The sequence below is a fragment of the Alligator sinensis genome, unplaced genomic scaffold, assembly GCF_000455745.1.
Source record: "Alligator sinensis unplaced genomic scaffold, ASM45574v1 scaffold1197_1, whole genome shotgun sequence".
NCBI classification, from domain to species: Eukaryota; Metazoa; Chordata; order Crocodylia; family Alligatoridae; genus Alligator; species Alligator sinensis.
Window position 1 is genome coordinate 105,206 of NW_005842652.1, and position 7,950 is coordinate 113,155.

Here is a 7,950-nt window from a genome sequence, read left to right on the forward strand (position 1 = left end):
GAGGTCAGTTTGTGCCATTTTTAATTATTCTGCTTCAGGAAAAAAAAGGGAATACACATTACCCTCATTTTATCTGCAGTAACAAGTCATTCTCCAACACTTCTTGGTCTCTCTTGTTTTATCCTTTCCTAGATGAGCCTGAAAGACTTACTAGTACTAGCCCACACACGCGCACATGCACATATTAATGAGTGCTGTGACATCTCTCTTGAATCTTAGCCTCAGCTATTTTTTGCAGCACTGTCTCAGAATTTGTTTTTAATATTTAATTTGCCGGGAAATCATTAATGTGCTACAACCAAGGATGGGCATCAGATTTTTCTTTATGAGCTATAAATGGTACGAGTCTTTTAAAAAGATTGGCTGTACAGATGCTCTCATAAAGCCTTACCAAAAGGCATCAGTGACAAGCCAGATAGAAATAAGTGTTTTTATATACCCTACAATTGCTATCCTGAAGCTGCTGCCAGAGTACCCAAGCTCCCTCCCCCTACTTCAGCTTCTACTGTCTGTCCCCACCCCTGCAGGCAGGGTAGATCAGTGCAGCCAGTGGGGCTGAGGGAGGCCATGGCAAGAGGGCTCATGCAGACCCAGGGACCCCAAGTCACATCCATGCTAGTGCACTGCAGCAGAAGTCACTTTTCATGCCAAGTGGCAAGACCATACCACCTGTCACATTTACACATGCAGGGAGCCTGTATGATGCCGTACAGCCATGCATCAGGGCCACAGAGGATATCAGGGACCCGCATGATGCAGTGATGGAGACTGGGGCTCGCATGACTTGCCAGAAGCCATGTGTTGTGGTGAGGGAGGACTTGTGGGGTGCAGCATGCAGCCAAAACAATGTGTATTTGGGGGGCCTGTTGCCCCTGGCTACTTAGAAGTTAGATAGCCCTGTTTTAAACTAACATTGTGTTTGTCTCTGTGTCTCTCTCTACCATCATTTCTATTTATCTTCCAACTTTTCTAGAAACTTTGCATTTATTTAGGACACTTCAACTTTTGGAACATACTACATCCTGGGAAAGTGCTCAGCTGGGAAATCTGCTTAATCAGAGCATTTCCCAATGAAGCTTAATGAATGGTAATGATTATTACTTAATGGGCATGGTAATTCTGCTCGATTGGGACACCTTCACATGATTCAGTAGTACTGAAGTTAGTAAGCATGTCTTCATATCATTACGGTGCTATCCATCCACCATGGAAGGACAGCAACCTTGGGAAAAGCTAGAGGTCACACCAGCACTGGGAGCTCTACCTTGAAGGGAGAGGAGATTTAGGGATCTGGAGTCTGGGAACCTGTGAAGCATATAGCAACAAAAGCTGTGCTGGTGGAGAGAAAGTGAATCTTTGTGTGGTGGAGAGACAAATAGGAGAAAGAACTTCCTTATGGGGAAAAAAGTAAGAAAGACCTTGAAGACACAAGCATACCAGGAGAGGCAAACCAAGTAACTTGGGACTCTGATGAAGTAAAAGCAAGGAAAAAGAAGAAAGGAAAGAAGGGCCTGATTTGAGGGAAATGTCTGGAGAAGAAATGAGAATGAACTGATGGGAAGAAACTATGTTTTCTGAGATAATGAGCAATGCAAGGACAAATAAGGATTAGAGGATAATGGCAATGTTTCAACACAGTGCACATGAGCTACTGCAAAAGCAGTAAACATTGTTGCCACTAGGAAATTCCTAGTGGAGCTAGTTTTCAAGCGTTAGAAACTTCCACCACTGGGAAACCTGTAATCTTGCAACTCACAATGTGTAACCAGAAGAAAAACCAGGTACAGAGCTGGGAATCTAGGCCTCAGTGGGGCTAGTTGCACACTACATCAGCTCTCTGTAGTCTCCAGCAACAGAAAGAGGTGGCACAAAGCTAGTATTGGGGGACAGTTTTAGTTCTGCCCCACGAAGAAAAAGCCTAAGACTGCCTGCACATGCTGACTTCTGGCCATTGCTCCCAGCCTCTACTCCTGCTTTTTCAGACCTACAGTAAGTACTAGAAACAGTGGAAGTTTCTGAGCTGGAAGAGAAGGAACTTTCCAAGTGTGGTGGTGATAGAGATCAGTACAGAGGAGACAGCTTCAAACCCATGATTTAGCAAAGCCATTCACTCTTCCCCCCAAACAGCGATCCACTAAACTGCTGGGGGAACGCACTTCATGGAGACTTCTTCATCACCTAAAAACTTCATTTAGACCCCTTCTCAAGGTATATGCCTCTCAGGGAAGAGTGAGGGAATACGAGAAAATGACTGACAGTTTGTCCCCCTGGTACTGCTGGTGTCACCACTGATGCCCAACACAGATATCTACAGTGAATAGATTCCATGGTGTTTTTCCTCTTTTTGTGGCATGCCGAGGGAGGGGGGGGAAATGCTGGGAGAAGGGAATTGAGTGATTACTAGTTCTGGCTGGCAGCTGTTCATGTGTAGTGGGCAAGAAATAGCAGCTAGGGCTGTGAGATTTCAGAGGAGGAGGTTTAATTGTTTTAAACAATTATGGTGGTCTGACATACCAGGAGTTGGTTTACATTGGGATTGCATTCTCTTAAATTAAATCATTTAAACCCCTTTTTCAAAAGTGAAAGCGTAAACTCCCAACCAGTCATTTAGGATTTATAACAGTGCATCATAGCCTGATGGATCTTTTGGACAATCCTAATTCACTCATTAATACCTTCCCAAACATATCCTATACACCAGATCTCAGCAAGATCCTTCAAACAAAGGCTATCTTTGAGATAAGATATAGCAAAGGGACACTAGGAAGGAGTTTATTTTATTTTTTTAAAGAAGATTATCAACTTTTTCTGAGTTTCATATTTCAAAATAAGTTTTTTCAAATCACATCAATGGAGGGGTGGTATGCAAAGAAACAAATAGATTTTCCACTAACCACACAACAAACACTGAGGAAATTCACTGCTAAGGATTTGAGAAAGAGCCAATATCAGGCTTAAAAAGGAATGGAATTGTCCTTATTTAAATGACTCTTCTTCATGAAGGGAAAACACCATGAATAGAAATAAAAGCCAAATGATCTCTATTTTGTCAGGTACAATGCAGATAGGAACTCAACAAATTTACACCAAGGAAATTAAAGGCAATCTAATTTGGTTTGGTTTGGGTTTTTTTCTCTGAAAAGCACAAAGGCAATTGTCAATAAACTCAGAATTTCAGCTGGTAGTCTTTGAATTAACCACAATTTATCTATACTAATACTAAGAATATGATAGTGCTTCCATGAAAATCCAGACATTTTATCTTTTCAAAAACAGGATCTAGTCTTAAAGCAAGAATATATCCTGATATCTTTAATTTTCAACTTGAGCACTTATTTAAGAAAAGCTACCTGAGTAAGAACTGAGCAAGGAAGCCAGGATTTGACCTGAAGATTTCAGAGTGCCATTTAATTAAAAAAGGAAGAGCTGCATACTGGTAAAGATTCTATAGAAAGGAATAAGTAAAGTTTATTCAGAACAGCCAGAAAGACAGGAATTCTTGCAAACCACTGCTAACATAAAGAGTACAGAATGGAGCTTCTCAAGTGGATGAAACCACACTACCTACAAAACATAGTTGCAAAAAGGAATGAGTAAACTAGTCATCTGCAAGAGCAATGCTGTTAGACATTTACAATTTACTTACTGTGTTCCTTCTGCTATATTTTGTCTGTACGCATTTATTTATTTTTCTCCATGGAAAATAGTTCTATATATTCATGTATCATGCATACATTTAGCAAATTAGGCACTTGCTGGTAATTTTAGGATCATTCTTCCAACTTGAACCTCTGAAAAGGTTTCCCAGTGATGACAGCATCTTCCATCAATCAAACTTTTTCCTTCCAGATATTAACTTGTTTTCAAAATTGTGCTACTGCTTCACCTTCGCATTTCAGACCCCGAATGGAAATGCTCACTCAGCTCCAACACATACATTAAGCTTTGTCTGCCATTTGGTCTGCCACACTGAACTACTATTTTCATTTTTTTATTTCATACCATGTATTCTCTATACACTGGTGCAGAACTGTAATCTATTTTGGCTGTAATGTTCTACAAATAGGTGCATCATGTCAGTCCCTATACCTTCAGCCTACTCCAGCCTTCCTTTTGACCAAATAGCATTAATTTTTTTGTGTGCATTTCTTGAGACCCACTGGAATTCCAAGTACCAATGATTCCCATTTTTCTGGGGAGAGAATGCTGTCAATTTGCAGAAAACAGTGGCTAAGTCATTTAAGATAAACAGAAACGAACCTATAATTAAAACCTAAAATCAAAAGTCAGTAATGGAAAAAATGCTATTGATCATTTTGCCAACTTGCTGAAGCTCCTGATCACCACACAGCACTGTCAGTTTACTTCAGACTCTGCCAATCATTAGGTCTCCCCACTTGCAGCTGCTTGCACTCTGGAAGTATGACAGCACTTAGAGTCAGGAGTGACACTGACTGAGAAAGAAGAAAAGTGCCTGACAAAAGGGTGAAATTGACAGGGAGTAACCTAGCATTCCCAAGCCCAGGAGTGAAACTGACAGGAAGAGAGGAGAGACAGTAATCAACACAGGAGTGAAATTCACAAGGGGTGGCCCTAGCAACCACTAGCACCATAAAAATGATATAATGCCTTTCAGCCATTCCTCTGCAGACAGAACTTTCCCTAGGTCCTAAATAAAATAGCAATAAATTAATGTTTAGCTTGTTTTATTGTTTAATCATTATTGTTTCCTTTGTAACTTAGTAATTCTAATTATAAAACATTTAATCAACCATTTTATTCCTTTATTATGCATCATGACAAATCACCAGGCATATAAATGCTAACTCCACACAACTTCATTTTTCATTCCAGCCATATATAAAAATGATTAGGATCACTCACACCTGATAGAAACTACCAACTAGCCTTCAATAATTTACCTAAATTTTAAAATCCCTCTGGTAAAGTGCTTCAAAAAAGTCTATTAAGAAAGCTAGATAATTATTAGGAAGAATTACAAATTATTTGAGGCCCCAGAAAAAAATAAAGCAAGAACAAAATGTCATATTTTAGCATGGCAAAAAGTTAACATCCAAGTACCATATGGTTCCATACTAGGACTGAAGTTGTCTAATATATTTGTTGATGATATAGAAAAGGATGTGATGTAGGAAAGTGAACAGATTGCTCCAAATTATGTAGTTTAGTCAGGACTATAGTAGACTGTGAAGAACTCTAGAGACAATGATCCAGCATAGTTGAATACAGTAAATTTTTGTTAACTGGTCACCACAAAAGGACTGGAAATAATGGCAGATTCAAGATACTGGTCCTAGAATTGGATCGATGTAGGTGGTCTCTGCTACCCAAATTCAAATCTCACTGAATTCAGTGGGGTCTGCCCAGGAAGTTGCAGACACAGGGTATGTGTCTACAAGACACTTAACTGTGCATTAGACTAATCTAATGCACAGTAAAGTGTCACCATCTACACATGAGCAGCAATTACTACACAGTAGGTTAGTCTAGTGTGCTGATTTCTAGTATCTGTAAATATAGATGTAACCCAGGTACACCCAAGGGTGTTCTCAATTGAATGGGATGGGTAGGCAGGAGGGGGTGCTGTGAGAGGGATGCCAGAATTTCAAGCAGATCCCTCTTTCCTCTATAGAGTTAGCCCAAGCCCAAAGTTCTTAACTATATACAATTTATTAAGTTATAATATACATAAACATAAAACTAAATATCATATACATATATTTACACAGTGAACACTAACGAATAACCAAGGTCAAACCCTAAATAACACTATTTACAACATCACAATACAACATTTCAAATACAAAATATAAGGCGTAAACATGAACAATCTTAATAACATCTATTCCTTAATATAGTCCCTAACCTATGGCAAAAGATAGTCCTCCTTCCAATGGGGTCCCTTGGGGGTGTCCAGGAAGCACCAGGGACCCCTCCCCTTAGGGCCTTGTTTAGGTGGGGGGCTGCTCACCCAGCCCCTTCTCTGGGTTTGCCCACCCCAAATGTCTTTCCCCTGTGGGACCCGAGGGCCCAATGACTCATGCTCCCTCAGGTCATGCCGATCAGGGTGCAGCTCGATGGGGTCTCCTCTGCTGAAGTGCCTCTCCAGGCCTCTCCTGCACTGATGGGCTCCTCTCCACCCTGTGCCCTGCTCTGGACACCAAAGGCTCAGCTCCTTTCAGCTACTGCACCATTGCTGCTGGCTCCTGGGTGCTGGGCCTCACTCTGCAGCACTACCATTTCCCTGTGTCCTGGCTCAGCACCGAGGGCTCTCTTAGCACAGGCTGGGCCCTTCAAGCTCTGGCTGGCTGTCCTCATGCCGGGTGGCTAACCCAAGCAGCCTCTGCTGCTCCCCCGCTCCCAAGGCTTGGGCCCATGTGCCACCTTGTGCACCATGGGACCTGGCTGCTTGCCAGGAGATGGGGCCTGAGCCACCTCACTGCAGTCCCAAGGCCTTTGCCCTGTGTGCTGCCCCATGCACTGTGGCCTGCTAGCCCTGCCGGGGTTGCAGGCTCGAGCCACCACTTGTGGCTCCCAAAGCCTGGGCTCCATGCACCGAACCGCACACCGTGATGGACCCGAGCAGTCTCACACCACTCCCAGGGTCAGGTCTCCGTGCACCATCCCTGTGCGCTGTCAACAGCCCAAGTGGTCTTGCACTGCTCTCAAGGCTGCTCCTCCAGTGGCAGCTTCAGGAGCCTTGGGCCTATTACCCGCTACAGGAGAGCTCCCCAGCTTTCTTGGCTGTGCTCTTCTTGAGTCCCTCGCTGCATCTGCCCCTCATGCTGGGCACGCAGCTCCTTTTATATGCTCCAGGACTCTGCCCCTGAAGTCTTCTGGACCTGACAGTTTACAGTTTTCAATCAGGTCCAGGGGAGCTCTTCTCCCCTCCCCTCAGGAAAGGGGTGTGACTTTATTTCTCCTGCTGGGAGAAATGGGCTCCACCAATCAAAACAGCAGGATCTCAAGCCTGGGTCTCAACCCAAGCTCTGAAAGGTGAGCCTGCTACATAGATACTAAAAATCAGTGCATTAAACTAATACACTGAAGCACATGTGTAGAAGCTGACCAGGAGTAATTTGCTCCTGGTCAGCGTAGGCAGCATGGGGCCACAGGGGATGGAGAGAGCTGTCCTGGCTCAGCAAGGTGCTGCCTGCCAGCCATGTGGAGATGGGGACACATCCCCATCTGTACATAGCTGAGACAGCTGTCCCCAGTGCCTGGCAGCTGCCCCCCAGCTACATAGAGATAGGGGTCCCGATCTCCACATGACTGGGAGGCAGCTGCCCAGGAGCTGGGACAGCTCTCCCCAACCCCACAGAGATCAGGATCATCCCTCATAACCCCTGCAAGCCCAGGGCTGGCACCTGCAGGGTGGTTGCTGCAGGGGGGCAGAGCGGGGCAGAAGCAGCCCTGGATTGAACAGATCCCATCAGGAGCAAAATTGCTGCCTAAGGATGCATGTTCAGATGCTCACAGTGCTGCAGTTTAATGCAGCTGAATTTTCTGCACAGAAAATTCAGGTGCATTAATTGCATGTGTACATGTACCCAGAGTATATTTAAAGTTAATGAGGTTCAGTATGCCCAGATCCAGTTGCAAGATCAGACATAAAAAATGGATGGATCGTTTGTTATGTCATTCCTACAGAAATTATCCATCATATGAGTTTTGAAAGAGAGACAACAAAAACTGCACTTATGAAAAAAAAATTATTTACAATGCATTCAGATCATTTTGTTGATAGTATTTGGTTGTTTCACAGTTTATTTTGTATTTGTTTGCTCTATCCATATGCCTTCTGGTGCAGAAGAGGGAACAGTTAGCTTAGCTCCAGAGCTGAAATGAAAGGCAGAAAGAAGTGTGTGTTCAGTAGCATTTCAAAGGAGACATATTAAGTTATTTTAAATTTATCTAAGTTCTTTCCCT